Here is a 16,567-nt window from a genome sequence, read left to right on the forward strand (position 1 = left end):
ATTCTGGGTTCATGATTCCAATTCTTTTATCCACCAGCAGATTAGATTATATTTCCAGTCTCTTCTGGGAGTTGATGCATAAAACATCAATGCTGAATGGACATTTCATCTTTAAACATGACTTAAGTGACCTATGATATTCCAATCTGTAAAAAACTTAGCACAGTGCCTGGCCCCATAGTAGGTGCTAAATAAATGTACTTTTCTTTTTTTTCCCTTAATTCACACATAGCCCCAAAATTTGATAAGAAAGTCTTGCAATTTCAGTCCAATCCATTTTCCATGGGATTTTTGTTAATCCAACCCTTAATATATCAATGAAACTGAAAACTAAAATGAAATAAATTCATATATATATATGTATATATATATAAACTATTTGCAAAAATGTTTACAAAAACACAAACTATCCAGAAATAGATAATCTAAACAACCTGATATGAGAAAATGACTTGAGTAAGCCATAAATGAATTCCAAAAGGGGAGAAGTATAGGTCCAGAGGGATTTATACATATATTCTATCAAATATTTAAAGAATGATTCTAATTCTACATGAACTGTTAGCAGAAATGGAATCATAAATTTAGAGCTATAAAGGGAGCTTAAAGTTCATCTAAATCTGACCTCATCATTTTTCAGATTAGAAAACTAGGATCCAGGGAATACATATAAACTACTAAATGTTATGAGTCTTTGTTGACAGAGTATACATTTCAACCTAGGTCTGCAGGTTCCAAATGCAGTACTTTTCCATTATGCCATGGATTTTTTCCAGAACAAAAAGGTATCTTATTGAAATCAGTTTTTAAAGCAAATATGAACTTCATTTTTAAAAAAGCAGACAGAAAACAGAAAAATGAGACTACAAGTTAATATAACTAATAAATATTGATACAAAATTTTAAGTAAAATGTTAGCAAGGAGGCTATAGTGTTTTATGTATATATTATATTTGTACATATATATTTTCTATAAACATAAATATTTCTATAAGGAATATAAAAATGGTTAAATGTAATTAAAATTATAACTTGAATGAATGAATAGAAAAGCATTTTAAAGGACTGATTAGGTCCCAAACACTATGGTAAGTGTTGGGTAAACAAGTAGAAAAAATTGGACAATACTTCTCTTAATGAATTCACACTAATTGGGGAGAAATAATATATAAAAGAAACTTTAGCCACAGGGCTGATGGAAAGGCTTAGAAGAACTAAGTTTTCCAGCATTGAGACAGATGGCAAAGCCTAGTGGTTTTAGGTAATATAAGTAGGTCAGATGATATATTTCCAATGGACTTCCATTTGTAGGAGCAAGACAAATGGTAAGGATTCCAGAGAAGATGGAATGGCTTGGCAGGCTTCTATCTCATCAGAAGGCATGGAGGTATTGGCTTCCAATGCATGAAAATCTTATAGGCATTTAGGCAGCCAGGGACAAGATGGAAGGTATTTCTCTTGGTTCAAAATCCCTCTGTAATCCAAGGAGGATGAGTTCTGGAGAGCCCTGAGGGCAAGAAAGAAATAAAGGAGGAATATAATGGGAGTGGGATGCCACCAGTTGTGGGAGGACTTCCCATATCTTCCAAATAATAAGGCACTCATTTATATTGAAAACTTATGAAAAGGGTATATTCTGTAAACATATTTTAAAAAATTATCTTTATAAAAATCAAGCATTTTATATTATAGAGAAATATTGGAAATTATTGGTTTTCAAATGAGTATTCTCTCACAAAATGAACAGTATGAAAAATATGCTTTGAACAATCATACATGTATAACCCATATCAAATTGCTTACCACCTCAGGGAGGGAACAAGCTAGAAAAATAGGAATGCAATTTTGATATTATAATTTCACTTTTTATGTAAGCAAATTATATAAGTACAGAGACTTTAGATGCGAGATTGTTGAGGCAGAATCCATTATTGAAACTGATTGCATAAAGGAAATTAGACAGTGAAGAGTCATTACTGACCCTAAATTTGAAAACCTGAAAGACTAAAATAATAGTAGTAACCTTATTGGAAATAGTTATTGAATGTAAATATATTTAGATATATTTGGTGTTATCGTTATGGCAGCTTGATTAATGTTATATTTATTTCTTCATCTATAAGCAGTCTGTAGAGAGAATTCTAAATTTTTTATTTTTAAAAATTCTGAGAAAACAGAGTAATTTATATACAGTCAAAATTACTTATGTGGTGTATATGAGGTGTCCAGGGAGGACAAGCATTTCTGATGGTGGGCTAGTTAAGCAATTTTCAGGGCTCTTCATCCATCTTTGGCGTTCACCTGTCACAATTCATTTGTGGTTCCAAAAAGCTAAAGACTGTATAGTGGCTATACCATAGATGGGATAAAACATGATTGGAGTGGGGCAGATAGTTGGCTCAGTGAATAGTTGAGCCAGGTTTTGAGACAGGAGGTCGCAGGATCAAATCTACTCTCAGACACTTCCTAGCTGAGTGATCATGACCAAGCCCTTACCATTCTTCTGCCTTAGAACCAATATTGGTTGATGAAAGATGAAAGTAAGGGTTTAAATAAAAAAACAGGTTGAGAGTAACCAACAGGCCTCAAACTCATCAATGAGTTAGGAGGATGTCTACCTCAAATATGAAGACTCCTCCCAATGGCATGAGTGGAGGAGAATAATTATGTTCTAATAGCCATGAAGGCAGCTAAAGCAGGAGCTATGGAGCAGTTAGAGCTTGGTCAGACATCAAAGGCACCAAGGTAATCTATTGCATCCCAAGCCATCATAAGCCTTTCTGAGTTTTTTTCTTATCACAGGATTTCTATGCCTCTGGAAGACTATTAAGGATGATTACTGTGTATAACTCAGACTCATTTAAATCCATTTCCACTGAAAGTAAAAAAATCAACCCGTGATATCATTGTTTTGTTTTTTTTTGAAAAAAACAAAGGATATATAAATTCTACACTTAGGACTAAATAATTGGTTAAGGGTGAAGTCAAGATGTTGGCTCTCCGAAATTCACCTCCAATTATTAAAAAAAAAAAAACCTTCAAAAAATTCTGTAGTAGCAGAACCAACAAAACAATGGAGTGAAACAAGTTTCCTTTTTAAGACAACACCTGGAAGAGGTCAAAAAGAATTCAAACAATCACTTAAGAGAAGTGGGAAAAATGGGAAAAGATATGAGAGTGATGAAAGAGAATCATGAAAAGAGTGTCAATAGATTGATAAGGAAACACAAAAAATGGGAAAAATCTATAAAAGTTCCCTGAAAAAAACCACTACTTAAAAAGTAGAATTGGCCAGATGGTAAAAGAGGTATTGGAGCTCAATGAAGAAAATAATTTACTAAAAATTGGACTTCGGCACATGGAATCTAATATATGAAACTTCAAGAAACAAAACAAAATCAAAAGAATGAAAAATAGACGAAAATGTGAAATATCACATTGGGAAAAACTGACATCGATCTAGAAGAGATAGTTTAAGAATTATTGGATTACTTAAAAGACATGATAAAAAAGAGCATGAACATTATATTGCAAGACTGATTTATATAACCATGGGAAATTTTTCTAAAAAATAAAAAAATATTTAATAGAAAACATTATATTGCAAGAAATTATCAAGGAGAACCTCCTTGATCTTCTTGAACAAGCATGTAAAATATAAATGGAAAGAATACACTGATGATGTCTTGAAAAAACTTCAAAAGCAAAACTTCTAGGAATGTTATAAACACATTCCTTAGCTCCCAGTCCAAGAAGAAAATATTTTAAGCAGTAAGAAAGAACCAATTCAAATATGCTGGAACAACAGTCAATATTACAAAGGATTTAGCAGCTTCTACATTAAAGAATGGGAAGGCTTGGAATATGATATTTCAGATAGCAAAGATTCTAAAATTCCAACTAGCAATCACCAAGTAGCTAAAGTGAAGTTAACCTCAGTACCAATTCATAACCAGAGAGGAGGAAATTAAAGTAATTATTAGAAGCCATTTCTTAAATTAAATGTCAATAAAATTGATAAGTGAAAAGGATGAATATTTACAAAATATTAATTGCCTAGATAAAAAGAAGAGGAGATAGAATACTTAATGCCATTTTAGTAAAAAGAAATTGAACAAATCATCAATGAAAGCCCTAAAAAAAACATTTCTAGAATTAGATGAATTCACAATTAGGTGAATTCTAAGATTAAATAAAATATTAGGAAAAATAGGTAAAATAGGCAAAGAAGGAATTCTACCAAATTCCTTTCATGTTGCATTGATACTTAAACCAGGAAGAGAAAAACTCAAGAAAAAAAATTATAGACCAATTTTCATAAATATCAGTGCAAAAATTTAAAAAAAAATACTAGCAAGGAAATTACAGCAATATATCACAAGGATGATGTACTATGATCACCTAGGAATAAAGAGTTGATTTAATATTAAAAAATAAAAAATAATATAATTACCTCAACAGATGCAGAAAAAGCTTTTGACAAAATACAACACACATTCCTATTAAAATACTGGAGAGCATAGAGTAAATGAAGTTTTCCTTAAAATGCTAAGTAGTACCTATTTAAAGTGATCAGCAAGAATTATCTGTAATGGACATAAGCAATGATTTTGATAATCAACATTATTATTCAATATTGTACCAGAAATGCTAACTTTATCAATAAGAGAAGAAAAAGTAATGGAAGGAATTAGAATAGGCAATGAGGAAGTAAGTAAAACTATCACTTGGCAGACATAATGAAATCTTTAGAGCATTTTAAAGAATCAACTGAAAAGTAGTTATAAAATAACTTTAACAAAGTTGTAGATATAAAATAAACTCACAATTCATTAGCATTTCCACATATTACAAGAAAAAGGCTGGGAAAATGAAAACATTAAAAATATAGAAAAATATTATGGAGAAAATGTAGAATAAATCACAAACTCCAATGGAGACAATGAGATCAAGCAGTCAAATGTAAAGTTAGAAGAAAAATGTGGTTCAAAGAAAAATGTGGTTTGAAAAAAATTGAAAAAAATTCGGGATGAGAGCTCAAAAAGGATTTTAAGAAATAAATGAGAGGCAAAGGAAAAATAGGAAAAAGAAATGAAAACAATAAAAGAAGAAAACAACATCTTAAAAAGCATTATTGACCAAATAATAAAGGAGGCACAAAAGTCCCCTAGAGAAGAATTCTTTTAAAAGGAGATTTGGCCAAATGGGAAAAGAAGTACAAAAATCCAATGAAGAACTTTTTAAAAGGCAGAACTGGACAAATTGAAAAGGAGTTTCAAATGCTAGTTGAAGAAAACAATTCTTTAATCTTTGTAATTGAGCAAGTGAAAGCTCATAACTTCATCAGACATCAAAAAACAATAAAGCAAATTCAAGAAAATACAAAAGAAGAAAATATGAAATATCTCATTTGAAAAGTAGCTGATCTGGAAAATAGACACAGAAGAGATAATATAAAATTCTCAGACTACCCGAAAGCCTTGATTTTCTGGAAAAACCTATTCAACATGTTATAAGAAATTATAAAACAAAAAAAACTGTCCTGATGTTCTTTAACTAAAGGATAAAATAGAAATTGAAAGAATCTACCAGTCACCTCCTGAAAGAGAACCCCAAAGGAAAATTCCCTAGAGTGTTATAGCCAAGTTCTACATCTCCAAGGTCAATGAAAAAATACTGAAAGCAGCATGAAAGAAATAATTCAGATGTTAGAGAGACAAAGACAGTATTACACAGGACTTAGAAGTTTCTATATTAAAATATTGGAGAACTTGGAATATGAAATTCCAGAAAGCAAAGGACCTAGGTTTATAATCAAGAATCACCTATTCTCTCAGGGGGAAAAAATAGCCATTTAGCAAAATAGAAGATTTTCAAGTATTCTTGATGAAAAGAACAGAACTAAATAGAAAAAATGATGTTTAAGTACAGGTCTCAAGAGAAGCATAAATAGGTAATCAGGTAATCAGTTAAGAGATCAAATAAGGTCAAATGGTTTACCTTGCTCTATGGGATGATACTTGTAACCCTAAAGAATTTTATTGTTATTAAATCATTTAGAAGGTGCATATGTAGACCAAATTTGTGGGAATAAGTTGACTATGATGACATAATAAAAAAATTAAGGAGTAAAAAATGAAAAGAATTACACTGAGAAAAGAGGAGAGAGGTAGAGCAAGATAAATTATCTTACTTGAAGAGATACAAAAACACTATTAAAGTGGAGGGAAAGATGAAGGGGATGATGAGCAATATTTAAAACATTATACTCATTGGAATTATCTGAGAGAGGGAATAACACTCATACTCAGTTGGGTATAGAAATGTAGCTTAACTTATACGGAGCTAGGAAGGGAATAAGTAAAGGGAAGGCTAATAGAAGAAAAGGTGGTTTGGGGAAGACAATGGTTAAAATTAAGCACTCAAGAAGAAGGACAAATGAACAAATTGAAAGGAGAGAAAAAAAGCAGGAATACAAGAGAAAAATAGAATGGAGGAAAATACACCATTAATACAAGATATAAAATTAGTATTTTATCATAATAAATTAACAAAAGATCTGTATAAACAAAACAATACATCAAATTGAGGAGGGATATAACAAACTGGGAAAATTTTTTACAATAAATTTTTCTGATAAAATTTTCTTATTTCTCAAATATTTAGAGAATGGAGTCAAATTTATAAGAATTTAAGCCATTCCACAATTTATAAATAGTCAAAGGATGTGAACAAGAAATTTTGAGATAAAGATAAATATTTCATATGATCATGAAAAAATTATTTAAATTACTACTCATTAAAGAAATTCAAATTCAAACAACTCTGAAGAGCCACTTCATACCTATCAGTTTGGCTAATATGACAGAAAAGGAAAATGATAAATGGTGGGGTGGGGTGGAACAAAATTAGGACATTAATGTATTGTTGATGAAGTTGTGAACTGATATAACCATTCTGAAAGGTGATTTGGAACTCTGACAAAAGGTGTGCATACCCATTTATTCAGTAATTTCACTTTTACTTCTATACACTAAAGAGATCCAAAAAAAAGGGTGAGTGTAAGTAAGAAGATATTTGTACAAAAAGGTTTATAGGAGTTTTTTGGGGAGTTGCAAAGAATTGGAAATTCAGGGAATATCAATCAATTAGAGAATAACTGAACAGATTGTGGTGTATGATTGCAGTGGAATACTATTGAGCAATAAGAAATGATGAGCAAGATTGTCTCAGAAAAACCTGGAAAGACCTGGAAGAGATACAGAGCGAAGTGAACAGAATCAGGAGAACATTGTACACAGGAAAAGCAGAATATATGATGATCAACTGTGAAGGATTAAGCTATTCTGAGCAATTCTGTGCTCTAAGACAACTGAAGGACTTATGAAAATGAATGCTATTAACTTATCAAGAAAGAACAGATAATGAATGCAAATCAATGCACACTATTTTTCACTTTTCTGTGTAATTTTATTTTTGGATTTTGGTTTTTATATGAGTATTCTCTCATAAAATGAACAGTATGAAAATATGTTTTGAACAATCATACATGTATAACCCATATCAAATTGCTTACCACCTCAAGGAGGGAACAAGGTAGAAAAATAGGAATACAATTTTGATATTATAATTTTGGAAAGTGTCTGCAAAAGATTGTTATTACATGGATATCATGAGACTTAATGAAAATAAAAATGAAGAAAGGAAGATTAAGTGTACCACATCTCGAACTATAGTATAAAGTTGTAATTATCAAAACAATGTGGTATAACCAAGATTAGAAGGGAAACAAATTTGGGGAAAATTTTATAGCAAGTGTCTCTAAAAAAGGCCTCATTCCTCACAAAGTGAAGTGAGTAAAATTTATAAGAATGCAAAGCATTCTCCAATTGAAAAAAGGTCAAAAGATACAATAGGTAGTTCTCAGATGAGAAATTAATACTTTCTATAGTCATATGAAAAAATGTTCCATGATTATGCACTAAATGATTAGAGATAAGAAATCTAAAACAATTCTGATATACCACCTCACATCTATCAAATTGGATAATATGTCCAAAAAGGAAAATGATAAGTGTTGCAGTGGATGTAGGAAAATTGGGACATTATTATATTGCTGATGGAACTGTGAACTGGTACAATCATTCTGGAAAGCATTATGGAACTATGTCTAAATGACAATAAAACTATTCATACCCTTTAACTCAGTAATTCCACTACTTGGTCTGCCTCCTAAAGAGATCAGAGTTGGGGGAAAATAACCTATTTGTACAAAAACACTTTTACAATCTCTTTTTATAGTGGAAAAGAATTAGAAACTTAGAGGGATAGCCTATCAATTGGGAAATGACTGAACAAATTGTGGTATATGATTATAATAGGATACTATTGCAAAATTAAAAATGAAGAACAGGATGAGTTCAGGAAAACCTGGAAAGACTATGAACTGATGTAAAGTAAGGTAAGCAAAACCAGAAGAATATATACAGTAATATAAATATTGTATAATGATTAACAGTGAAAGACTAAACTATTATTAGCAAAACAAGGTCCTAAGATAAACCCAAGGGACTCATGATAAAAATGTTATCCAAAACTTAAAGAAGGAATCTAATTGCAGATTGAAACTTGCTATTTTTCACTTTATTTCCTTCAGCAGTTTTTTTTATTATTATATATGATATTGTCTCATGTATATATGTCTTCTCTCATAACATGGAGAATTTGGAAATATGTATTGCATGGAAGCATAGGTATTACTTATATGAGATTTGGGGAGAGAAGGAGGGAGAGAATCTGGATCATAAAGTGTCAGAAAGTAATTGTTAACACATGTAATTAAAAAATAAAAAGTTTAAAAAGAAGGCAAATGGGCTCCTTCACTGCTTTCTCCCTGCCCTCATGGTTTTCCCAGATTCAATCTGGGGAGCCTATCCTCTCCACAGGGGAAGTATTCCCATCATGTCTCAGATATTGTATCATGACTCAGCTCTGAGTACCCAGGGAACAGTCCTTTTAATTTTTGATTCTAGTCTAAGCATTCTCTGTGTGGGCAGTGGGGAGGAAAAAAGATGCCCACAGTATATGCCTGAATCAGGAGTGGAACAGCTAGTTTTATTCCCACACAGAAAAGAAAATGCTAGAGCAATGAAGGATCATATCTAAAGGATCTAATCAAGACTGATTCGGGTACAATCCAGTTAGTTATAAATCAGTTAGAAGGTCAAAATTTAATACTAGTTCAATTTCTTTGCAAGTGCTCCTAAAAATTCATTTTACATTTTCACTTCCATTTCACATAATATGGTTATCTTCAAGTGAACTTTAACATCCAGTGTCTTTTGTTTTTGCTCCTGTTGCTCCCTCAACTACAATGGCCATTACATTTTTGCTCAGCTACTGAGGAAGGGGAAGACTTCCCTAAATCCAACCCTAAACCAGCTTCCTCTCATAAAGCTACCAAAGGAAAAAAAGAGAGAGGTGCCAAGTGGGCTGTGATAGGATGAAAGTTTCCCCATTGGTCCAGAAAAATTTCATTTTCCTGGAAAGGTAACAAAGGTATCCCTGGGACTTGATTGGCTCCTCCCTCTCTTAACATACCTTCCTGGGCACCTTTATATTCTTTATGGTAAAGAAATCATACTTACATGGAATCAAGGTCCCTCAAACTTGATGGATTTCATCCAAGGGCACTTGAGACACCAAGCATATGTATACAAGAGGAGTTAAATCCATAGAAGAAGAGTTGTTGAATCCTTGTTAAATATGCTAATTGTAGTAAGGCAAAATAAAACTTATTTTGTTAACAAATAAATAAAAGATACAATAAAAACATTTTTTATAGAAAAAATGAAAACTCAAGTTTCTATGGGTCACAGTTTTTTCCATGTACTCAAATCTTAGATCTTATGCTAGGGGACGTCAACAATTGTGTTAATATTCCTTCAATCTCCCTGGCTTCCCAGTTCAACAACTTTCTCAGGTCCCACGATCTTCATCTATACTTTACTTCAAACATCTGTAGGGATAGCTATCACTTACAAGTGTCCCATTTCATAACCACAAATTCAGAAATGGCTACTACAAATCTGCTTTTCTCTCATTAGACTTAACTGAGAAAATAGAAGTCATTTGCTTTGAAATCTGTCTCCTTTCCCTACTCCATGTCTCAACTTTGTTATTTTTACCTATTCTCTGCTTTTACTCAGCAGCTAGGTGGCCCAGGAGATAGCAGACCAGGCCTGAGGTCAGGAGACATTTTCCTGAGTTCAAATCTAGTCTCATAATGCAATGATCCAGGACAATTCTGAAGGACTTATGAGAAAGAACACTATCCACATCTAAAGAAAGAACTGTGGGAGTAGAAACACAGAAGAAAAACAACTGCTTGATCACATGGTTTGATGGGGATATGAATGGGGATGTAGGCTCTAAACAACCACCCTAGTGCAAATATCAATAATATGGAAATAGGGCTTGATCAATGACACATGTAAAACCCAGTGGAATTGCTCATTGGCTATAGGAGAGGGTGGGAGGAGAAGAGGGAAAGAACATGAATCATGTAATCATAGAAAAATATTCTAAATAATTAACTAAATAAAAACTTAATGCATGAAAAAAATCTAATCTCAGACACTTATAGCTGTGACCCTGGGCAAGACACTTAACCTTGTTTTGTCATTTAATCATCTGTAAAATGAGGTGAAGGAAATGGCACATCTCCCCAGTATCTTTACCAAGAAAACCCTAAATTGGTTGAGGAGGAATCAGTCATGACCACAAAGCACCTGAACAAGAATGAAGGGACGCTTCTCCTTATGTCCAACCTTAATATTTCACTCTTGATCCCATCTCCTCCTACCGCTAGAGATTGTGTTACATTAATCTGCAAGTTCCCCTCCCTGCCCTCCTTCCAGACCTTCTAACACTCATCTTCACTCCTTTGTTTTTTATCTATCACTCCTCTTTCCTTTCTACACACAAATGAAACCATATTTCTCTAATTTTCCTAGAAAACAATTACATTTGATCTTCCCCTCAAACTATAGCTTTTTATATTGCTTCTCATATTATATTACTCTGCCTGGACAAAATTATTGTAAAAAGCTGACAATACTTCTCAATTCTTACATTCTTGCAATCTGGCCTCTGTTCTCATTGCTCAATGGAAAGTGATATCTTTAAACTTATGAATAATTTCTTTATTGTCAAATCCAGTGATCTTTTTTTCAGTACTCTTTCTTTTTTGATCTCTCACCAATATATATGACTCTGTTTATGATTTTCTTGTCTTGGATACTCCTCTTTCCTTTTGAAGCTCATCCTATGTGTATAGAAGTTTTTTCTTATTCTTTAATGGATCATCATTCTTTGACCCACACCTTAATTGTGGGTTATCCCAAGGTTCTGGTATTATTTTTTCTCCTCTCTTTATACTCTCTCTTCATGATCTAATGAACTCAAACACACTCAATTATTATCTCCTTAAGAATGATTCTCACATCTCTAACTAGTTCAAGTTACTCTCCTGAACTCCACTAGCATTTCTAAATGTATTTCCTTCAAACTAATCATGACCAGAACAAGACATTCCCTCAAAACCTTCCTTTATTCATAATTTACCAATTTATTTTGAGGACATCAGCATCTTCTGACTCATTCTTGTTTGCTTCCCTGGAGTCAATATCAACTATTCCTTCTCTTTCATCCTCCAGATACAATGAATTGCCATGACCTATCAATTCCAATTCTTTAGTTACTTGTAAGTGGTTTCATCTATGGGCAGAAAATGAAGAACCTATTGTGTGAAATTTTGAATACTGAAATTGTTCCTGAACTCCATCCTGATATTTTACAGACGCCCACTTTGTTTTTTCCCCATTAATTGGAAAAGCCATGTCTCCCTAACCTCCATCTCAGTAGTTCTCTAAAGTAAAAGAGAATGATGAAGAATTAGATCTTGCCCTCATTAAGCTCAGACATCAATGTTCAGACCCTTTGAAGTCCCCATCCTCAATATATACATTTATCCTAGTATTTAGAGCAAGACTTAAAACATATAGGTAGAATGGTAGAATGGACCTATAGATATCACACTAGAAAACTGGTTTGAAGCTGGGATCTGACTCACCTTGATTAGTTATGTGACTATATAAAATAGCCTTTTTAGACTTAGTGCCTTCATCTTCAAAATGAGGTTAAAATAGATGATCTTGAAGGATACCTTTAGTTCTAAATTCCTTTTCATGGATAACATAATGATTATTTAGATTAAATAGATTAGTTTTTTTCTTTTTCTGTTTTCTTATTTTTTGGTTTAAGGTAACAAGGACAAAATAAATCTTTCTCACACAAAGAAGAGATGATATTCCTCAAACTGTCATTAAAAGAATATAGGTCTCTGAGGGATTTATGGTAAAGAACCCTACCCACATTCAGAGGAAGGACTACAGGAGAGAAAACATATAAGAAAAACAAATGCTTGAACACATGGGCTGAGGAGGACATGATTGGGCATGTGGACTGGAAACTACCACACCAGTGCAACTAACAACAATTTGGAAATAGGTCTTGAACAAGGACACAAGATAAAACCAGTGGAAATGTGTGTCAGCCATGGGTGGGGGGAGTGAGAGGGGTGAAGGGGAAAGTAGCATGAATCATGTAACCATGTTAAAAATGAATATTAATAAATTATTAAAAAATTTTAAAAAAAGAATATAGGTCTATAAAACCATACATTTTGCATAGTACAACTAAATGTACTAATATTTATAATTTAATTTTCCTCTAAGAGGCAGCCTAAACTTTCTGGATTGTCACCTATCTCTAAGTGCTAATTAGGGTACTATCATTTTTGTATTTATATATGTGAGTTTTAATGAGTTATTTTCCCCATTGAAGTATTAAAGTTTTATATATAAATAGACTTTTTGTCCTAACAATTTGTATTAGGAGAAAAAAACTAAAGGATTTTAAAATAGTTTGGTGCACAGCTTGGAAAGAATTAAGGCAATAATTAAAAAGAAAAATGGATCATTGCAACATGATCAAGAATAGTCATTTTGTATGATGAAATTTGATTTGATTATCCAAGAAAAGTAATGAATTGGCGTCATGGAAATAATCAGTGTTAATTGATTCTCATTCTTCATTATCAACAGGGGAAAATAATTTTTATCAGTATATCAAAAAAACTTTTTTGTGTGAAGCATAGCCTATTTTTAATGTAGCTCATCTTTGAAAATGTTTCAGTTGGCAACCATATGAACTGAAATATACGAAGCTTAAAAAAAAGAGAATTTCATTCATTTGTCATGCAATGAACCAAGTTATAAATAAAAATTAAAAATGTGAATCAGTTAAAGTAATTTTATTTAAATCTAAAATTTTAAAATATACATACATCAATAGTAGCAAATAGTGTTTCTTTAAAAAAAAGATAGTTTATAATATTTATTTTTCATTCAAATGCTCAATCACTGGTTTGAAAATTCTAAAGCAAAAACTTTACTTGATTTATTACCCTTCTAAAGTTGCCTGAATTGAACTAGTGTTCTTTAGGTAGTCCTTTTCCCTTCTTACATTAAATAAATAACCCAAAACTACCAGATATTTGAGACAGAAATGTTTAATTAGTGTACCCTTAAAACTCATTTTGTTATATGTACTTGGCCATAAATTATATAACTGAAAATGAAAAAAGAAGTATTGTTGATAATGAAGCTTTGATTACATGATGCATCACAAAATAATATGATATCTCTAACACTCAAGAAGACTATAAAAATTCATCTATATGAGATCTTCTGAATTAAGAATTCATGATTTCCACTTCTGCCTGACTGTGATTTGTGGCATGTTTTGCTCATCCACCTTCTCTTTAAGGAATGACTTGTTTTACTGAATTTTAGGGGGAATTGAAACACTTGCAAACATGTGGTGTGTGTTTGTGTGTGTGTGTGTGTGTGCGTGTGTGTGTCAGAGAGAGAGTGTGTGACAGAGAGACAGAGAGAGAGAGAGAGAGACAGAGAGACAGAGAGAGAGACAGAGAGACAGAGAGAGAGACAGAGACAGAGAGACAGAGAGAGACAGAGAGAGACAGAGAGAGACAGAGAGAGACAGAGACAGAGAGAGACAGAAAGAGACAGAGAGAGACAGAGAGATAGGAGTAGGGGGTGTTGTAGACAAAGGGAAGCTACAAAAATAATACCTTTTTGAACTTTATTATTCATGGTAATCTAGTGAAGTTCATATAATGGATACAAAGAAGCTCCAGAAGGAAGGAGTAGAGGAAAAAATAGGAAAACCTTGGAATTAGAGGTCACCAGTGTAAAACTAATCTTCTCCAGGCATTTCGTGATTAAGAGACTCCTTTGAGTAAAATGATATCTCTATTGGCTTATGAGGCCTTCACATCTTAGTTTCCAGTCATTTCCTTAATCAGCTTTCATTTTCATTTTCTATATTCCACAGAGTGTATGAATATACTATAAATATTAAATGTACTATATATATAAATATATATATACATATATTATGTGCATGTATGTTTCTATATAGCATTTAAGTATTTAAGGTTACCATATATAATATAAATACTAAATATACTATGTGGAGCTTTTTCTTGGAATTTTTAAAAGTTTTTTTTTTCTTTCATACAATTTTATTTTCAGAATTGAAATATTTTGCTGTTAGGAATGAGTGACATTAACTTGGCCTGTTTTACTACTCTGATGCATTTTAGTTATTATTGAACTATTAGTTCAGTTTAAGTATTTTCATATAGTTTTACAATGAGGAAACTGACTATGACTAGAAAATGACTAGAAAGGCCAATTGACTTCCTTATGATCCAGGAAGCAGTTTGATGGCAGAGTGGATAGAGTGCTGGATGTGGAGTCAGAAAGACCTAAGTTCAAATTCTACCTCAGTTAATTACTATCTGTGTGAACCTAGATGAGTTTCTTAATCTTTGGATGTCTCATGTAAAATCACAGTTGGACTTGGTGGCCTTTAATATCCATTAGAGTTCTTAATCTATCAGCATTTGATTTTACATAATTTGCAAATACAAGAGACAGAGTTCGAATTCAGGTATTTCTGATTCCAACTTCAGCACTGCATTCTGTCCTTGTAGATAGTTCTCCAAAACAGTAGAGCATTTAAAGTCTAAAAGCCACTGGAAACTACAAAATTTTGTGCCACTCAAAATTCCATTTTTATCAACTGTCTATCGTCATCTAGAGGGCAAGAGTAGCTAAGCCAGGACCTGGCGTAGTTACTATGGAATGTACAGGTATTTAACTGCTGCACCAAATATTAGAGAAAACTACTTTCCAAAGGTAATGGAAACAAGGCTAGTATAGAGATAATTACATATTAAACTTGGGATGAGCTAATTGTGCATTTTCATGTGAATCTGTCTCCTGATAAGACTCATTAAGAAATACACATTAAAGAAATTGGCAATTGCCTTCCTTTTAGTCAAGTGTCTTATTCCTAACAACATTGTTAGTATTGTGAGCATTTGAGTTAGTGAGCTCATTTCTACCAGTGTAGAGGAAGTCTTTTCAACTGTAATTTAATTGTGCATCCTGAAAAGAATAAGAAATTATACAATGATCCTGATTCAAAGGTTCAATGCTACCTTAATTTGGAGGAGTGGAGAGAGTCAGGTAATAATAGGAATTGAGCTAAACTTTTCTTCTCTTCCAAGTCTTATTGAAGCAAATGCTAGTTTGGAATCGGCACAAATTTTCCCAAAATACCAGACTGCAGACGGGGCTGAGGAAATGCAATTGTGACAATAGCAGCAACAGTAGCTGCCAGTCAGACAACAACGATACTTATAAAAACTGTTAATCATTTTCCCAAGAGGAAAATAAAACATATGGGGACCACAGGGTCTCTGCCATCAGACACTAGTGAAGAGATATTCTCAACCAATACCAGTCTGAATATGTATTAGCACAGAAGCACATAAATTATAAATCTCACAAAACTATTCACACAAAAAACTCCAAACAGACTTTTGAAAAGAAACTGAAATAAAAGAGTAGTCAGGCTGAAAATTCCAAAAATCCTCCTGGGTTTTTATTGATTTTTTTCTCCTCTTCAAATCATGTCTAATTGAAATAGCTCATTGGCATTTTAGAGAGAAGAAAAGATCCAAGCCTTTCAAATCATGCTACATTTATCCAAATGGATCTTAGTGGGAAAACAAATAGAAACATTACCCCAAACTCCTGTGCCTTATGGGAATGCACTGGAATTGACTTTGTGACATTCTTCAGTGAAGTGTAAGTCAAAAGAGCAACATTATTGAATATTGGGAGTATAGCATGTTGGGAACACTTTCTAGTAATGAGAAAGAAAAAAATATTATTACCAACAGCATTATTTGCTAGAAAGAAAGCTGGCTTCAGAGTCAGAGAGACTCAAATTCATCCCTCACTTAACACATGCTGTCTTTATTACCTTCAGTAAGTCATTTCCTTTCTCAGTGCCCCCATTTGTAATAAGATCAAGAGGTGAAATGACTATCTTAGTGAAAGAAGTTGCT

This window comes from Gracilinanus agilis, chromosome 1, assembly GCF_016433145.1.
Source record: "Gracilinanus agilis isolate LMUSP501 chromosome 1, AgileGrace, whole genome shotgun sequence".
NCBI lineage: Eukaryota > Metazoa > Chordata > Mammalia > Didelphimorphia > Didelphidae > Gracilinanus > Gracilinanus agilis.